The sequence below is a fragment of the Oncorhynchus mykiss genome, chromosome 32, assembly GCF_013265735.2.
Source record: "Oncorhynchus mykiss isolate Arlee chromosome 32, USDA_OmykA_1.1, whole genome shotgun sequence".
Classification (NCBI taxonomy): domain Eukaryota; kingdom Metazoa; phylum Chordata; class Actinopteri; order Salmoniformes; family Salmonidae; genus Oncorhynchus; species Oncorhynchus mykiss.
The window spans coordinates 15,495,149-15,516,075 of NC_050572.1; positions in this window are offsets into that span (position 1 = coordinate 15,495,149).

A 20,927-nucleotide genomic window follows, 5' to 3' on the forward strand; every position below is an offset into this window, starting at 1 on the left:
GGGTATGCAGTTTATTTTACAGTACAAGGGGAGGGTCATGTAAAAATTATTGAGTTGGACCATTATTGAGTTGGACCAGATTCCCCCCATATCGACAGATGTCTTCATTGATCACACCTTTGATTACACATGGGATCGAAATTATGGAAATGTGATGTTCAGTACATTTTTTGGGGGTAGTGTATTGCCTAATGTGAAAACAGTGTAATGTACTGTAGCATAATACAATTCAAAGGGCAATTGTTCTATTGGATAAACTGTTTGTTGAAATAACTCAATTGAGAAAATATCATGATGTTATGTTTTGGGGATTCAATCAATGTACTCATATCTCTCAGTAAACATATGTTTTGGATGAATGGTTGCGTGGTGAAAGATGTCTACAAATGAATTAACAATGAAAGGTTTTGACTGTAACACTGGCTGCTTAATTAACAAGTGTTATCATTTGAAGTATTGTTCTAATTCACCACATACTTGTAAAAATAATACCAAAGCGATAAAAGAATCTGTATCTTAAAACGTCTCTGGGGTAGGCGGGACGCTTGCGTCCCACATGGCCAATAGCCAGGGAAAATGCAGAGCGCCAAATTCAAATGCATTTCCATAAAAATCAAACTTTCATTAAATTACACATGCAAGATAGCAAATTAAAGCTACACTCGTGAATCCAGCCAACATGTCAGATTTCAAAAAGGCTTTTTGGCAAAAGCATAAGATGCTATTATCTGATGATAGCACAACAGTAAACAATGAGAGTAGCATATTTCAACTCTGCAGGCGCGATACAAAACGCAGAAATAAAATATAAATCATGACTTACCTTTGACAAGCTTATTTTGTTGGCACTCCTATATGTCCCATAAACATCACAAATGGTCCATTTGTTCGATTAATTCCGTCGATATATATCCAAAATGTCCATTTATTTGGCGCGTTTGATCCAGAAAAACAACGCTTCCAACTTACACAACGTCTCTACAAAATATCTCAAAAGTTACCTGTAAACTTTGCCAAAACATTTCAAACTACTTTTGTAATACAACTTTAGGTATTTCTAAACGTATATAATTGATCAAATTGAAGACTGGATGATCTGTGTTCAATAGAGGAGCAAAACAAACTGACGCTACTTTTCTGGTTACGCGCCTCTATCAAAAGGTACGCATGACGTGACGTTCGTTCTGAGCTATGGTACTTCTTCATTACACAAAGGAAAAACCTCAACCAATTTCTACAAACTGGTGACATCCAGTGGAAGCGGTAGGAACTGCAGGAAAGTTGATTAGAATTCTGGATTCCCCAAGAAAACACATTGAAAAGACAGTGACTTAAAAAAAAAATCTGAATGGTTTGTCCTCGGGGTTTCACCTCCTAAATACGTTCTGTTATACTCACAGACACGATTCAAACAGTTTTAGAAACTTCAGAGTGTTTTCTACCCAAACAAATAATATGCATATATTAGGATCTGGGACAGAGTAGGAGGCAGTTCAGTTTGGGCATGCTATTTATCCAAAAGTGAAAATGCTGCCCCCTACCTCAAACAGGATAAGAACGGAGGCCAATGTTGGTCACCGTTTTTCAAAGTGTGTTGCATTATGGGTATACAAAGTGTAGGACTTGCGACTACTTGTCAACTGCATTACCTTTACAATGATCATGTGTTTAAAGGTCATGAAATTTCGACTGCAGTCAAGGAGAAATTTCTGCAATTGCAACTTGTGGGAGAAATCCTTCTTCGTTTTCTTGTAAGCAAATTGTTGATGTCTCCACCTATCATTGGTTATTATCAATGCATGTTTATTGTTTTGGGTAAATGTATATTTAGAGCTTAAATACATCTTTATCCTTACAATGTAATTACATCAACATTTCTAATAAAAAATAAATGAAATATCCCACTTGTGACAATATACATATCAAATTTGTTGATTGTCTATTAAGTGTGAATAAAATGTAATACATATTGTAGGCTACACATGGGTTATTGTACGGGATTTATACACTACAGGCTTAACCTTTATGGGATAGGGGGCAGCATTTTCACATTTGGATGAACAGCTTGCCTAGAGTGAACTGCCTACTACTCTGTCCCAGATCCTAATATATGCATATTATTAGTATTGGATGGAAAACACTCTGAAGTTTCTAAAACTGTTTGAATGATGTCTGTGAGTATAACAGAACTAATGTGGCAGACGAAAACCTGAGAAAAATCCAACCAGGACGTGGGACATCTGAGTTGTGTAGTTTTTCAAAGCTTGGCCTACCGAATACACATTGAGATATGGATGAGGTTGCACTTCCTAGGGCTTCCACTAGATGTCAACCATCTTTAGAAACTGGTTTGAGGATTCTTCTGTAAAGGAGGGGCTCATAAGACCTCTGAGTCTGTCTCATGACGCAGGCTCCCGACAGAGTTACCTCTCGTTACAATGATTTTCTGAAGACAAAGGAATTCTCCGGTTAGAACATTATTGATGTTTTATGTTAAAAACATCCTAACGATTGATTCCATACATCGTTTGACATGTTTCTAAAGGACTGTAACGGAACTTTTCAAGTTTTTGTCTGGACGAAATGCTCGCGCCTCATGAAGATGGATTACTGGGCTGAACACGCTAACAACAAATGGCTATTTGGACATAAATGATGGAACTTTATGAAACAAATCAGTCATTTATTGTCGAACTGGGATTCCTGGGAGTGCCTTCTGATGAAGATCATCAAAGGTAAGTGAATATTTATGGTGTTGTTTCTAACTTTGTTGATTCCAAAATGGCGGATATTCCTCTGGTTGTTTTAGGCTCTGAGCGCTGTTTTCAGATTATGCTTTTTCCGTAAAGTTTTTTTGAAATCTGACACAGCGGTTGCATTAACGAGAACTCTATCTTTAATTCTGTGAATAACACTTGTATCTTTTATCAATGTTTATTATGAGTACTTCTGCAAAATCACCAGATATTTTGGAATCAAAACATTACTGCACGTAAGGCGCCAATGTAAACTGAGATTTTTGGATATAAATATGCACTTTATCAAACAAAACATACATGTATTGAGTAACATGATGTCCTATGAGTGTCATCTGATGAAGATCATCAAAGGTTAGTGATTCATTTTATCTCAATTTCTGCTTTTTGAGACTCCTATCTTTGGCTTGAAAAATGGCTGTGTGTTTTTTTTTACTTGGCTATGACCTAACATGATCATATGTTGTGCTTTAGCTGTAAATCATTTTTTTAACAAGATGTTTATCTTTCATTTGCTGTATTGGACTTGTTAATGTGTGAAAGTTACATATTTCAAAAAAAACCTATGAATTTTGCACGCTGCCTTTTCAGCGGAATGTTGTCGAGGGGTTTCGCCTGCACTAGAAAGGTTAATCTGTGTCCAGGAAACCTGCTCATTTAATGAGAAAGTACCCCAGAAACCAGTTGCGGGGTCAATACCAGGTGCATATGACTGCTTGGCATATTGTTTGGCATATTGTCTACATGGTAACTTATGTCAACTGATGTATATACAGTGGGGCAAAAAAGTATTTAGTCAGCCACCAATTGTGCAAGTTCTCCCACTTAAAAAGATGAGAGAGGCGTATAATTTTCATCTTAGGTACACTTCAACTATGACAGACAAAAGGAGGAAAAAAAACCCAGAAAATCACATTGTAGGATTTTTAATGAATTTGTTTGCAAATTATGGTGGAAAACAAGTATTTGGTCACCTGCAAACAAGCAAGATTTCTGGCTCTCACAGACCTGTAACTTCTTCTTTAAGAGGCTCCTCTGACCTCCACTCGTTACCTGTATTAATGGCACCTGTTTGAACTTGTTATCAGTATAAAAGACACCTGTCCATAACCTCAAACAGTCACACTCCAAACTCCACTATGGCCAAGACCAAAGAGCTGTCAAAGGACACCAGAAACAAAATTGTAGACCTGCACCAGGCTGGGAAGACTGAATCTGCAATAGGTAAGCAGCTTGGTTTGAAGAAATCAACTGTGGGAGCAATTATAAGGAAATGGAAGACATACAAGACCACTGATAATCTCCCTCGATCTGGGGCTCCACGCAAGATCTCACCCCGCGGGGTCAAAATGATCACAAGAAAATCAAAAATCCCAGAACCACACGGGGGGACCTAGTGAATGACCTGCAGAGAGCTGGGACCAAAGTAACAAAGCCTAGCATCAGTAACACACTACGCCGCCAGCGACTCAAATCCTGCAGTGCCAGAAGTGTCCCCCTGCTTAAGCCAGTACATGTCCAGGCCCGTCTGAAGTTTGCTAGAGAGCATTTGGATGATCCAGAAGAAGATTGGGAGAATGTCATATGGTCAGATGAAACCAAAATATAACTTTTTGGAAAAACTCAACTCGTTGTGTTTGGAGGACAAAGAATGCTGAGTTGCATCCAAAGAACACCATACCTACTGTGAAGCATTGGGGTGGAAACATCATGCTTTGGGGCTGTTTTTCTGCAAAGGGACCAGGACGACTGATCCGTGTAAAGGAAAGAATGAATGGGGCCATGTATCGTGAGATTTTGAGTGAAAACCTCCTTCCATCAGCAAGGGCATTGAAGATGAAACATGGCTGGGTCTTTCAGCATGACAATGATGTCATGACAATGATGTCATAACGAAGGAGTGGCTTCGTTAGAAGCATTTCAAGGTCCTGGAGTTGCCTAGCCAGTCTCCAGATATCAACCTCATAGAAAATCTTTGGAGGGAGTTGAAAGTCCGTGTTGCCCAGCAACAGCCCCAAAACATCACTGCTCTAGAGGAGATCTGCATGGAGGAATGGGCCAAAATACCAGCAACAGTGTGTGAAAACCTTGACCTTTGACCTCTGTCATTGCCAACAAAGGGTATATAACAAAGTATTGAGATAAACTTTTTTTATTGACCAAATACTTATTTTACACCATAATTTGCAAATAAATTCATAAAAAATCCTACAATGTGATTTTCTGGATTTTTTTACTCATTTCGTCAGTCATAGTTAAAGTGTACCTATGATGAAAATTACAGGCCTCTCTCATCTTTTTAAGTGGGAGAATATTTTCATATTGTTTACCCGGTAACGTAGATTGTATGTGGAAAGTATCCAGACCCCTTCCCTTTATCCACATTCTGTTATGTTACAGTCTTATTCTAAAATTGATTCAATTAAGAAAAAACTCATCAATCTCTACACAATACCCCATAATGACAAAGCAAAAGCAGGTTTTTAGAATTTTAAGCAAATGTACTCAAAACAAAAAACCAAAATACATTTTCTACATAAGTATTCAGACCATTTGCTGTGAGGCTCAAAATTGAGCTCAGGTGCATCTTGTTCACGTTGATCATCCTTGAGATGTTTCTACAACTTAGAGTCCACCTGTGGTAAATTCAATTGATTGGACATGATTTGGAAAGGTACACAACTATCTATACAAGGCCCCACAGTTGACAGTTGTTATGACGTTGCTCTCTTTGGGTACAGCAAGCCCCATCCCCCTCTCCCTGTCTCCTACACACAGGCTGCTGTGGTCAGAGAGAGGTTGTACATTCCTGGAGGAGATTATCTCCTCATGGCCACAGTATAGAGACAGAGTGCATTTTCATAGAGAACAAAGGAATTTCTTCAATCTCACAGAACTTTAGGTCCGAACAACATTTATATTCTGGAGAAGGTATAAAAGATCGGTGAAGAATCCAGCTACGGACTGGTCCGTTTGGTACAATTTGGTGAAACTCATGGGAGATAATACGACCACATTACCATAACGCTGTTTATATAATAGCCTCAGTAATGAGGTTTACATCTAATTGTTGAATAAGATGAATGCGTGAGGATGATACTGTTTGTAAAATTGTGTAATGTGATTTTGGACTGTTTAATGAAGGAAACTCCAATTCCTTTTTGAGTTGAACTAAATCAGAGGACCACCCATGAGCCCATTTAGGGTCGGGCATCCTGGGACAGGCCCTTTTCTGCAACTCCCGAATAAAACCACCACTTTGAGAATTTCTCAACAGACCATGTTTCTCTCAATTACAAGAGAACAAAGGTTGCAGACCAGCTTACCACGATAACGAGAGAGCCAAGGTTTGAGTAGATGGCTGAATCTTTTAACCATACCACGTGGTTAAACTCTTAGACTATCAATACTGACAGAATAAGAACAATTCAATATCATTGAACGCGAAGACCCGACAACCGCCAAAACATCTATCCATAACGACATGAATGAATGTCACTCTGAACTATCCATTCTAACCACGACAGAGAGGGTGGACAAACTCTCCAACAGAAACAAACTTTTCAACAGAGACCACGACGACACACTGAGCGTAAATATATATATTGATTGCAATTGTTCCCGAATGAGTGAGCGTTCATGTGCAAAGGATTAGCATTTCAATTGTTAGAATTATCAACTTTATAGTGTCTCATCTCAGTTGACCCCCACTTCCCTTTTGTACAACAAGCTGCCATGCCGGTTTAGCCCACTAGGGCACATTCCTCTATAATTTATTGTAACCATATTTACTTTGTTTGTTTGTGTGTGCACTTCTATGATTGTTTAGTTAGTTAATAAATCAATTATTTAAGACAATTGATGTATGGATGACTCATAGTGAAGACTGGGTTTGTGCAGATAACCAACAATTTACGACGTTTGGAATGAGACTAACGTGAGGTAAATAAATAATTCATTAAGTCAGAAGACTATTGATCAGATATAAAAATATCTGAAAAGTTATATTAGGAAAATTATAACTTTGTAATCTGAATATTTTCCTTGGTGCCCCGACTTCCTAGTTAATTACAGTTACATGATTAACCAGTTTAATCGCGTAATACTAATTACAGAGAATTTTTGATAAAAACTAAAAGTCTTCATTTAATGATAGTAAAGACACGACACAGTGCATGTCAGAGCAAAAACCAAGCCATGAGGTCGAAGGAATTGTCCGTAGAGTCCAGATACAAAATGTGTGGAGATATTTTTCAGCAGCAGGGACTGGGAGACTAGTCAGGATCGAGGGAAAGATGAACAGAGCAAAGTGCAGAGAGATCCTTGATGAAAACCTGCTTCGGAGCGCTCAGGACCTCAGACTGGGGCAAAGGTTCACCTTCCAACAGGACATTGACCCGAAGCGCACAGCTAAGACAATGCAGGAGTGGCTTTGGGATAAGTCTCTGAATTTACTTGAGTGGCCCATCCAGAGCCCGGACTTGAACCCGATCGAAAATCTCTGGAGAGACCTGAAAATAGCTGTGCAGCAACGCTCCCCATCCAACCTGACAGAGCATGAGAGGATCTGCAGAGAAGAATGGGAGAAACTCCCCAAATACAGGTGTGCCAAGCTTGTAGAATCATACCCAAGAAGACTCAAGAAGACTGTAATCGCTGCCAAAGTTGTTTCAACAAAGCAAAGGGTCTGAATACTTATGTAATATTTAATATATTTTTTGTCTAAAAACCTGTTTATGCTTAGTCATTATGGGAAATTGTGTGTAGATTGATGAGGGAAAAACACAATTTAATCAATTTTAGAATAAGGCTGTAACGTAACAAAATGTGGAAAAAGTCAAGGTTGCTGAATACTTCCCGAATGCATGTACCTCCCCCGACTTTACACGTCGACTTCTGTCAACATTAAGGCTACTTTCGGCTTAGCACTCCAACACGTCCACTGACTCGTTGCCTGACTGGCTGACTTGACTGATTGGCTGACTGTATGACTGACTGACTGATGAAAGAGAGGGTTCTGACATGGACACTGGATGTGTTACCTGCCTTTATAGTACATTCACAAAAAAGCTGTTAACCAATCAATCCTCCCACCCATCCATCTATACATCACTGTTTAGCTGAAGACAACACCAATGAAGACATGTCAGACCACCAGACGGGTCCATCTCAGCAAATAAGAGCCCAGCGTTGCTCTAGCCAGTGATCAGGTCGATTTGGAGCTCTCCCTCCCAGCAGATGTAATGCATTAGCTGTACTCTCTGCTCCCCCCCAGGCCAAAAAACACAACCCAAAATTAAATGTGGAAAATGTGGAGAGCCAAGCACACAATTTATGATAATGAAATCCTAGCGCAGAGAGAGTCAATCAGACCCAAAGCAAACACTTAAAGAGAAACAACCCAGAAAATCTGGGATTATTGTTTTATAGAGTCAATTTTAGACAGATGCCTTTCTCAAACACTGTTGAGACGATTGTGTGTTGCTCCCTAATATAGAAGAACAGTGTTCAATCTGACATTGCTGCATCAAGATAGCATTGCTTTACTTCTTTATAATAGAGAAACACAAACAATCTAACGTTATAAAAAGAGGCTTTGTAACAATCTCAGAGCTACACTATAAACATTTTGAAATTGTAACATTGTACATGGCTAGACCATTTTTCTACCATCATCTTAGGATAACAACATCATAATTGTGACATCGTGTATGACATTGCTATAGAGATCCTATTAAATTAATTACTAGAGGGAGGATGTCATGAACCTACAAAGTTACAGAATGGGGCTTTGAAAGCTGTGAGTGCTATTATATGATACAATGTTAGTACTTGTTGCATTTATAACTTGTCTAAGTCCTATCATCAACTGATTTGAGCCAGTGGATTGGCTGTGGATTGACTGCATTGCTTGAATGGAATGTTTGGATATTGGCAGTTAATTTGACACAATGTATGGAATCAAACCTCTAAAACTGACTGGCTAGCTAGCTAACACACATACAGTGCAGATCAATTCTTTACATTCATTGTTTTACACAATTTCTTATCACAGCACTGGCAGACCATGGTTGACTAATAGGATGGCGCACAAATGGCCAAGCGTCGTCCGGGTTAGGGGAGGGTGTCACGCCCTGGCCTTAGTTATCTTTGTTTTCTTTATTATTTTGGTTAGGTCAGGGTGTGACATGGGGGATTTATGTGTTTTAGTCTGGTCTAGGGGTTTTGTATGTTTATGGGGCTGTATCCTTTCTAGGTAGTTTTATATGTCTATGGTTGCCTAGATTGGTTCTCAATTAGAGGCAGCTGTCTGTCGTTGTCTCTGATTGGGAACCATATTTAGGCAGCCATGTTCTTTGGGTATTTTGTGGGTGATTGTCTTCTGTCTTTGTGTCATTGCACCAGATAGGACTGTTTCGGTTTTCACATTTGTTTGGTATTTTGTAGTGTTCTCGTTAATCGTCTATATTAAAGATGTTGAACACTAACCACGCTGCATTTTGGTCCTCCTCTCCTTCAGCGGAAGAAACCCGTTACAGAATCACCCACCAAAACAGGACCAAGCAGCGTGGTGACAGGCAGCAGCAGGAGGAGCAGCGCAATCAGGACTATTGGACTTGGGAGGAGATACTGGATGGAGATGGACCCTGGACGCAGCCGGGGGAATATCGCCGCCCCAAGGCAGAGCTGGAGGCAGCCAAAGCGGAGAGGCGCGGTTTGAAGAGGCAGCACGGAAGCAGGGCTGGAAGCCCGAGAGTCAACCCCAAATATTTATTGGGGGGAGGCACACAGGGAGTATGGCGAAGCCAGGTAGGAGACCTGCGCCAACTTCCTGTGCTTACCGGAGAGCGAGAGGGACCGGGCAGGCACTGTGTTATGCTGTGGAGCGCACGGTGTCTCCAGTGCAGGTGCATAGCCCGGTGCGGTACATTCCAGCTCCTCGTATCGGCCGGGCTAGAGTGGGCATTGAGCCAGGTAAGGTTGGACAGGCTCGGTGCTCAAGAGCTCCAGTGCACATGCACGGTCCGGTCTATCCAGTGCCACCTACACGCACCAGCCCTCCGGTGGCAGCCCCCCGCACCAGGCTTCCTGTGCGTGTCCAGAGCCCAGTACTCCCTCTTCCTCCTCCCCGCACTCGCCCTGAGGTGCGTGTCCTCGGCCCAGTACCACCAGTGCCGGCACCACGCACCAGGCCTACAGTGCGCCTCGCCTGTCCAGAGCTGCTAGAGTCTCCCGCCTGTCCAGAGCTGCTAGAGTCTCCCGCCTGTCCAGAGCTGCTAGAGTCTCCCGCCTGTCCAGAGCTGCTAGAGTCTCCCGCCTGTCCAGAGCTGCTAGAGTCTCCCGCCTGTCTAGAGCTGCTAGAGTCTCCAGCCTGTCCAGAGCGGGAGAGGGTGATTGTCTCCTGTGTCAGTGTTTGTGCCACATGGGACTGTTTTCGGTTTTTCACGTTTCTTGTTTTGTAGTTGTGTTCATGTTGAGTTTTCCTATTAAAACCATGGACACTTACCACGCTGCATTTTGGTCCGATCCTTATTTCACCTCTTCAGAGGAAGAGGAGGAAATCTGCCGTGACACGACCATAAATCTTTGAAGTTTCTCCCATTTGTCCCCATTATGTCCTGTGTATTTATACCTGCGTTTTTTTGTTGTCTGTTGCTAGTTTGTCTTCTCCTGTCAAGGCCTACAAGCGTGTTCCCGTGTTTCCTGTGCTCTAGTTTTGTTTTTCCTACTCTTCCCAGTTTTGACCATTCTGCCTGCCCTGACCCTGAGCCTGCCTGACGTTCTGTACCTTAGTGACTCTGCCCTGGATTACTGACATCTGCCTGCCCTGACCCTGGGCCTGCCTGCTGTTCTGTACCTTAGTGACTCTGCCCTGGATTACTGACTTCTGCCTGCCCTGACCCTGGGCCTGCCTGCTGTTCTGTACCTTAGTGACTCTGCCCTGGATTACTGACTTCTGCCTGCTCTTGACCTGTTGTTTGCCTGCCCCCTGTTTTGTAAATAAACATATGTTATTCTAACTGTCTGCATCTAGGTCATATCCTGAGTCCGGATAGTACGAACTGGCCATGACTGACCCAGAAGACTCGGACCAGCTCCGCGATGCTGTCTCCTCCCACAGAGCCACCATTGGAAGATACGAGTTATTTCACAGCCTTACGGATGGATTCCAGACCTTGGTGGAATGCCACGACTGTGCTTTCCATAAATTGCTGGAGCAAGTCTGCGGATTGTCTGTTAGACAGCCAGCCACTACCGTAACCCTCCAGCCTCTCAGTAACCCCCGCTGTCAGCAGCGCGTCCCCCCAGCCCCCCGGCTTCCCAAGAACTCCGCTTACCTCGTCCGGGATGCTTCATTGTAGTTTCAGGGACCTGTCAGTTCTTTCCCTCCCAGTGCCTCCTCATCTTTGAGCTACAGCCCTTTTATTTTCCAATGGCATTGGAGGAGTGGAGGCACTGGTTTGTGGGGGTGGAACACCATTCATAGTATGGACAGATCACAAGAACCTGGAATATCTCCGCACCGCCAAGCGCCTCAACTCCAGGCAAGTTCGATAGGCCCTGCTATTCACTCGATTCAACTTCACTATCGCCTACCGCCCAGGGTCCAATGTGAAGCTGAATGCGCTTTCATGTCTCTATAGCCCCGCTGCTACACCATCGGACCCCGAGACCATCCTCCCTACCTCTTGTCTCGAGGCTGCCCTCATCTGTGGTATAGAGAGGGGGGGGGGGCTGGCCTCCTTCAACCTCTTCCCATTCCTCACCGCCCCTGGTCCCATATTTCCCTGGACTTTGTCACAGGTCTCCCTCCATCAGATGGTAACACCACTATCCACAGAGTGGGGGGTAGGTTTTCCAAAACTGCCCATTTCAATCCCCTTCCCAAGTTACTCTCAGCCAAGCCCCAGCTCATGGTGCAGCACATCTTCCAGATACATAGTTTTCCGGAGGACATGGTCTCCGACAGCGGTCCACAGTTCTCGTCCCGGTTCTGGAAGGCGTTCTGCACCCTCATTGGGGCATCTGCCAGCCTGTCCTCTGGGTTTCAACCCTATTCTAATGGCCAGTTGGAGCGAGCCAATCAGGACCTGGAGACGAGTCTTCGTTACCTCCTCTCCGCCAACCCCACTACCTGGAGCCAGCAACTCGTGTAGGTGGAATACGCCCGCAACACCCTTCCATGCTCCGCCACTGGTCTCTTGCCGTTCAAGTGTTCTATGGGTTATCAGCCTCTGTTCTTCCCTGAGCAGGGGGGAGAGGTCAGCATACCCTCGGCCCAGATGTTCGTCCGCCGCTTTCGCCATACCTGGAAGAGAGCCCGGTCCTCCCTCCTCAAGACCACCTGCAAGTATCAGCGACAGGTAGACCACCACCGGACCCCTGATCCCCGCTATCATCTCGGGCAGAACGTATGGCTGTCCACTCGGGATCTGCCCCTCCAGGTGGAGTCCCGCAAACTTTCCCCCCATTTTATCGGCACTTTCTCTATCTCTAAGGTCCTTAGCCCCTCTGCTGTTCACCTTCTGTTGCCCCGCACTCTCTGTATACATCCCACTTTCCATGTATCTACAATTAAACCCGTCTCACAGCCCTTTGTGTCCTGTTTCCTAGTCTTCCCAGTTTTAACCATTCTGCCTGCACTGACCCTGAGCGTGCCTGCCTTTCTGACAGTGCCCTGGATTACTGACCTCTGCCTGCCCTGACCCTAAGCCTGCCTGCCGTTCTATACTTCACTGACTCTGCCCTGGACTACTGACCTCTGCCTGGCCTTGACCTGTCGTTTGCCTGCCCCCTGTTTTCTAAAAAAACATCTGTGATTCGAACTGTCTGCATCTGGGTCTTGATACAGATGACCAGTCAAGCCATGAACTTTCTAATGACTGTTCATCTCATGATGTTGTGATGTTGTTTTTCTAAATCTCTTGTCTTTTGTGCTTTGAAACGCTTAGAGATTCTTTGAAAAGCACTATATAAGTTGAGTAAATTATTATTCTAAATAAATGGCTCTGCAACAACATTGTAACATCATTGTGACATCTCAGTACTACAACAACCTTATAACGTCATTATGACATCTCAGTGCAAAAAAAACCTTGATACAACCTTGTGTTGTGACTTTGGGGTTGCCTTGGCAGAGAGCTGCTGTACATTTTGTAAATATTTTTATAATGAATCAATTATGGTATTTCTTCCATACATACATTGTTGTTTTAAGAATTAACAATAAATATAGCTAATTAATATCATCAGAATCCAGCACGGAGTAGCAAGATTGGGGGCTTGTCCAGGATAGCGCTACCATCTGGTGAATTGCTGATCCTAAACCTGGGTGATACAGATGTCAGAGCTGCCATGAAGGCTGCAAGAGTTATCCAGAGACGACTTTGAGAGTCACTAGAGAGCAGATCAAGACATCCAGTATCCAGTAATGATGGTAAAGCGTCACAAGATTATTTGGAATCTTCAGAAACAGTTATTTTTATTTATTTTTATTTTACCTTTCTTTAACTAGGCAAGTCAGTTAAGCACAAATTCTTATTTTCAAAGACAGCCGAGGAACAGTGGGTTAACTGACTTGTTCAGGGGCAGAACAACAGATTTTTACATTGTCAGCTCGGGGATTTGATCTTGCAACCTTCCAGTTACTAGTCCTACCCTCTTAACCACTAGGCTACGTGCCGCCCATCAATGAATGGAAGCCAGCTGCACACACTATCAATGGCACTAGACAACGAGAGCGAAAGAGACATTCCAGAGGCATCGGAGTCTAACGAACCAGAACCTTTTGACTACATCATGGGTGAGGAGATACTGAAGCTGGAGGACAAGGGATTGTCCTATCTACTTCATCTGCATGATCAACTTGATGAACTATTATCAGCCACAGACAATGACTGACTGATACTATTATCAGTCACTGACCGAGACCAACAACACATCAACAACCAAAGACACACTGAGCAATGGGTCAGAACCGCAAGTTTTTGGACTGAGTGTCTCCATCCATCGAGGAGAGGAGTTATTTATTTTTGTTGTGTGAAAGTTACCATTCCTGTGTCTGTGAGAAGAATTCCAAAAACACAGTTAAAAATGGAAAAGACACCATTTGTTGTTTTGTCATGTATTGTTGTATTTCTTTGCATCTTGGGACAGTATAAAAGTTGTATTTCTTTGTATCTTGGGATTTGGATACTGCATCAGAGTTTGTCTCTGTGAATGGTTTGTCCTCTGACAAATCAACTGTAAATTTTGGTGTTCCTCAAGGTTCCGTTTTAGGACCACTATTGTTTTCACTATATATTTGACATCTTGGGGATGTCATTCGAAAACATAATGTTAACTTTCACTGCTATGCGGATGACACAGAGCTGTACATTTCAATGAAACATGGTGAAGCCCCAAAATTGCCCTCGCTAGAAGCCTGTGTTTCAGACATAAGGAAGTGGATGGCTGCAAACTTTCTACTTTTAAACTCGGACAAAACAGAGATGCTTGTTCTAGGTCCCAAGAAACAGAGAGATCTTCTATTGAATCTGACAATTAATCTTAATGGTTGTACAGTCGTCTCAAATAAAACTGTGAAGGACCTCGGCGTTACTCTGGACCCTGATCTCTCTTTTGAAGAACATATCAAGACCATTTCAAGGACAGCTTTTTTCCATCTACGTAACATTGCAAAAATCAGAAACTTTCTGTTCAAAAATGATGCAGAAAAATTAATCCATGCTTTTGTCACTTCTAGGTTAGACTACTGCAATGCTCTACTTTCCGGCTACCCGGATAAAGCACTAAATAAACTTCAGTTAGTGCTAAATACGGCTGCTAGAATCTTGACTAGAACCAAAAGAATGTATCATATTACTCCAGTGCTAGCCTCCCTACACTGGCTTCCTGTCAAAGCAAGGGCTGATTTCAAGGTTTTACTGCTAACCTACAAAGGTTACATTACATGGGCTTGCTCCTACCTATCTCTCTGATTTGGTCCTGCCGTACATACCTACACGTACGCTACGGTCACAAGACGCAGGCCTCCTAATTGTCCCTAGAATTTCTAAACAAACAGCTGGAGGCAGGGCTTTCTCCTATAGAGCCTATAGATTTTTATGGAACGGTCTGCCTACCCATGTCAGAGACGCAAACTCGGTCTCAACCTTTAAGTCTTTACTGAAGACTCATCTCTTCAGTGGGTCATATGATTGAGTGTAGTCTGGCCCAGGAGTGGGAAGGTGAACGGAAAGGCTCTGGAGCAACGAACCGCCCTTGCTGTCTCTGCCTGACCGGTTCCCCTCTTTCCACTGGGATTCTCTGCCTCTCACCCTATTACAGGGGCTGAGTCACTGGCTTACTGGGGCTCTCTCATACCGTCCCTGGGAGGGGTGCGTCACCTGAGTGGGTTGAGTCACTGATGTGATCATCCTGTCTGGGTTGGCACCCCCCCCCCCCCCCTTGGGTTGTGCCGTGGCGGAGATCTTTGTGGGCTATACTCAGCCTTGTCTCAGGATGGTAAGTTGGTGGTTGAAGATATCCCTCTAGTGGTGTGGGGGCTGTGCTTTGGCAAAGTGGGTGGGGTTATATCCTTCCTGTTTGGCCCTGTCCGGGGGGGTCCTCGGATGGGGCCACAGTGTCTCCTGACCCCTCCTGTCTCAGCCTCCAGTATTTATGCTGCAGTAGTTTATGTGTCGGGGGGGCTAGGGTCAGTTTGTTATATCTGGAGTACTTCTCCTGTCCTATTCGGTGTCCTGTGTGAATTTAAGTGTGCTCTCTCTAATTCTCTCTTTCTCTCTTTCTTTCTCTCTCTCGGAGGACCTGAGCCCTAGGACCATGCCTCAGGACTACCTGACATGATGACTCCTTGCTGTCCCCAGTCCATCTGGCCGTGCTGCTGCTCCAGTTTCAACTGACCTGAGCCCTAGGACCATGCCCCAGGACTACCTGACATGATGACTCCTTGCTGACCCCAGTCCACCTGACCGTGCTGCTGCTCCAGTTTCAACTGTTCTGCCTTATTATTATTCGACCATGCTGGTCATTTATGAACATTTGAACATCTTGGCCATGTTCTGTTATAATCTCCACCCGGCACAGCCAGAAGAGGACTGGCCACCCCACATAGCCTGGTTCCTCTCTAGGTTTCTTCCTAGGTTCTGGCCTTTCTAGGGAGTTTTTCCTAGCCACCGTGCTTCTACACCTGCATTGCTTGCTGTTTGGGGTTTTAGGCTGGGTTTCTGTACAGCACTTTGAGATATCAGCTGATGTACGAAGGGCTATATAAATACATTTGATTTGATTTGATTTGGTCAGCACATGCAGCACCCCCGGTTGCAGAGCAGGTATCTGGGTTGATGAGGGTTACTGATGTAGCAGCACTGTTTGCCAGTAGAGAACTCTTTGCCAAGTGTTGAGATCCAAACCATTGAGACTTTGTTAACTGAAGGCCAGCTCCACATGACTGCAGCAAGCTGAACTACTGTCCCCATTGATGGATGAATTGAAGTGTCCCTGTAGCTTCTTAGTAGTAAACATGGGAAATGGCCATACGTGTGCCTATGCTAGTTAGTCAGAGCTGTGTAGACTGTCCAGTACTAGACTTTAATGTCATAGAGGAACTCAGAGAAAACAGTGAACAGACTGATGGTGTCAATCTCAGTGCACTGCTGAGTGAGTTGATGAATGTAAAATAAAAAGCGGTTGAAACCATGGTCTCTGCAATTAAAGTGATGGCCAATGAAGAAATGTCTCAGAGCTGTCTGATAAAAGTGTGAAAGAAAGGACTTACCATTCCTACAGGTCAAATAGCTGAGTTAAAATTTAGAATCAGGGCCTGGCCGGAGGGAGGAACAATTGTGTTCGAGCCAGCCATGGACAGCCATTGCCCAGAAGGTTTTCAGCTGTTTCTATGCCTCGTGGATGTGTCCTGTGGAGCCTCGATGGTGGTAAAGATTCAAATTCAGAATTCCAGACAACATGACATTTATCTCTCTCAGAGAACAGTGCTGGGTTGGGTAGAGTTGATGGACGACATCAGACCTGTCATCACAGCACCTGACTGTCAGAAGAAGCATGTGAGTCAGTCTATTAATGCTTTTCAATGCTCCACTCAGCTTCACCATGAGAAGAGAGTGTCACACACCAGTTGGGTCCAGAGACAAATGGCACCCGCCTGTTGACTTAGAACATCTACAGGAAGAGGAACAAAAAATAGTTAGAAGAATGCTATATGAAGGATCTGATGTGTTCGCACAGGAAGATGGAGATATGGGCTGCATTCCGAACCTTAAAACTCAACTTGAAGGATCACACGCCTGTCCAGAAAAGTTACAACTCCATTCCGAAACCTCTATACAAAGAAATGAAAGAATGTCCAAAACCTACTGGAGAGAGGCTGGATCAACAAATCTCCATATTCATCCCAGGTGGTCTGCGTGTGCAAGAAGGACAGCAGCCTGTGGTTATGTGTCAACTTCAGGGAGATGTTTCGCAAGACCATCCCTGACCATCATCCGTTGCCAAGGTTTACAAGACCTGCTCGATAACCTATGGGGATACACATGGTTCTTGATACTCGACCAAGGCAGTGCTTACCACCAAGGCTTTGTCGATGAATGCTCAAGACTATCCACCGCGTTCAGCACCCCCTGGGGTCTGTATGAGTTGGTTCGCATCCCCTTTGGTTTGACCAACGCCCCACCAGCTTTCCAGAGGTGTATGGAAGGAGTTCCAGAAAGCATGAGAGACGACAGCTGATCTTCATATCTGAACGATGTTCTCTGCTATTCCAAGACGTTCAGTGAACATGTGGAAGGCCTAAGAAGAGTGGTTAGTCGGATAAGGAAGCACGGTATCAAACTGGGCCCGAAAAGTGTGAAGTCTTCAGACGCCAAGTGAGGTACATAGGTCAGATCGTATCCAGCAAGGGAGTACAAATCCACCCAAAAGACTTGGAGGCTGTGTTGCAGCTAAAGGAGACGGACCCACAGACAGTTGGAGAGGTCAGAACACTGCTGGGATTCTTCGGCTACTGCATGTCGTTCATCCAAGATTTCTCCAGGATGGCCAAACCCATATTTGAGTTGCTACAAAGTCCATCAGAAGAAAAGCCCAAATCAACCAAAGGAAAAACCCAGGCCAAAAAGGTTAGCAATGGACAATGGCATCCCAAGACACCAGTTCAGTGGACGGCTGTACACAGAGCCATCATAGCCAAGTTGGTTGACATGCTAACCAATCCACCCATACTAGCGTACCCAGACTGTGACTTACCATTTTTGCTCCACACTTACGCTTCCAATGAGGGTCTAGGGGCTGTCCTTTACCAACATCCGAATGGGAGACTATGTGTAATCGGTATGGGTCCAGATCGTTAACTCCAGCAGAGAAAAACTACCACCTCCATTCTGGCAAACTTGAGTTTTTAGCAGTTAAATGGGCGATCTGTGACAAATTTAGAGACTATCTATACTATGCTACTGATTGTCCTACACACCTGTCACGTATACTCCCTCTCCGGCCTCTAGGTCATCAGGCTACTGATTATCCCACACACCTGTCACGTATACTCCCTCTCCGGCCTCTAGGTCATCAGGCTACTGATTATCCCGCACACCTGTCACGTATACTCCCTCTCCGGCCTCTAGGTCATCAGGCTACTGATTATCCTGCACACCTGTCACCATCGTCAAGGGTACCAGCGCCTCAGGACACTCACCTGGACTCCATCACCTCCTTGATTATCTTCCCTATGTCTATCACTCCCCTTGGTTCTTTCCTCAGGTGTTATTGTCTCTGTTTCATGTTGGTGCGTTGTTTGTGTTTCATGTTAATTGTTTTGTTTATTTATTAAAACACTCACTCCTGTTCTTGCTTCCTGACTCTCAGCGCACATCGTTGCAGTCCCTGTGTTCCAAAGAAAGCACGTATGGGTTCTATCACCATCAGTGCACAATTTGAGCTTCTCTCTGTAGACTATATGTACCTTGAGCCAAGCAAAGGAGGCTATGAATACATTATTGTACTGGTCGATCATTTCACACGCTTTGCACAGGCCTAACCAATGAAGAACAAGTCAGGAAAAACTACAGCTGAGAAGATATTCCAAGACTTCGTTCCTCTGTTTGGCTACCCTAATAAGTTTCACCACGACCAAGGGCTCGCGAACAACCGGTTCCAGAGACTCCAGCAGCTTGCAGGGATCTCACACTCTCAGGGATCTGCAGGGATCTCACACTCTCAGGGATCTGCAGGGATCTCACACTCTCAGGGATCTGCAGGGATCTCACACTACCATCCACATGGTGACCCTGTGGAACGGATTAATAGAACACTCCTGCAGATGCTCCGTACTCTGCAAGAAGAGAAGAAGACAGAGTGGAAAGACCATATACCAAACATCATCCATGGCTGTAACTGTACAAGGCACGAGGCAACGGGATACACAATTTTTCCTCCTGTATGGCAGAGCCCCACGCCTTCCTATCGACCTACTGTTCAACCTCGAACCAGAAATAGTGACAAGAACCCAACAAACATCCGTAGAGAAGTGGGCAACAAAGATGCAAGATGCAAACAAAATCGCTTCTGAGAACAGTGAAAGTGATCGAGTCCTTGTGAGGAACCTATCGGAAAGAGGTGGCCCCGGGAAACTCTGTGTTTACTGGGAGAAGACAATACATAGAGTTGTGGAGAGAATTAGAGAGGGTCCAGTGTATAACATCCAGTCAGAGTCTGGAGACAACACTCTTTGTGTGCTGTACCGGAACCTCCTGTTACCTGTAAATGATTTGCCTGTGCATCAAGACACTCTATCCAAACCTGTGAAAACACCAAGACAAAAACAGACAACCATCAGTAACCTGATTGACCAAGAATTTGACAGTTCAGATGAAGAGGAAAGCTACTATACTAACCAGCACAGTCCTCGGGTCCATCAGATCGATGTCAGACAACAACCAAGTAAACCAGAGTGACATACCAGACTGCAAGCTACTGCTCTGGAGTTCAAACCTACAGTGGCACAGAAAATAGAACAGATCCAGCAGCAGTCTGAAGGACCTGAACAGCACAGAGTGGAGGATGAAGTGCAGGAGGAACTCCAAGATGTTGTGCTAGTACAGTGGCAAGAGGTCAATGGAAAGGAAGACTTACCTGTGAGAATGTCCAAGCACACTGGAAGGCCCAGAGAAATGCTTAGCTATGAGAGTCTGGGACAACTTGTTACATCTGCTCCTGCCACGCCCTCTACTGCTCATTCGGTGTCTCCTTGACCTGCCCCACTCCCTTAGTGCTCTCTCCCTCTCCCCCTCTCTCTGTGTGTGTGTGATTGTGTGGGTGGAGACAGGTGTGTTGGAGTCAGAGCAGATCCCCACCAGCTGCAACCTGTTCCATAATCAAGACCTCTACAAATACTCAGCCCTGCCACTTCCACGCTGCCAGATCGTAATCTCTGGTCCTTCTGCCCACTCTGACTCTGCTTCCTCTCTCCAGTCCTACATCACGTCATCCTGCTACTACTACCTGGTTACCCCACTCTACTGCTCCCTTGGATTCCCCCTCCGGACCTGCTTACCTCTGTTCCAACCCCTCTCGCTCCAGCCTCAGTCTCCGCACCTGGTTTCCTGCAACCCGCCCGAGCTTCCCCTGGTCTGCACTCCATCTTCCCCTTGTGTATCAATAAATACCTTGGTTACTTCATCCCAGTCTTTTTGTCTGTTCCACTCCACGTAACACAACTGTCATACCAGTTATGGAGGCAAGGAGCAAACGCAGTTGTGCTCAATTTTTACATGGTGCCTGGAAACATAATGACTTATCTAGTGTTACAAGTAGGTTACTGGCACGAAGGAACACCACTTGTCTGGACATGCTCGACACTGAATAGAAATTGACTTGACTATAGACAGCAAACAAATAGATGTCAGGAGTCATCAAAAAGAGGAGGGGAGAGTGTACTGGGTTGAAAACAAACTCACTAAAAACAGACACCCCTTTGATATTTTTTTAACCAATTTGTTTATATATTTGTCTTAATTAATCTAAATGGCATATTCTGCATGCTTTAGCATTAGTATTCCATCAAGCCAATAGATGGCGCTGTTGCACTGTGGTAATAGGAGAAACAGCAAGTTCTGGCCAAGCGCATGCATCATTCTTCAGAATAAAGAAAGTGGCAGA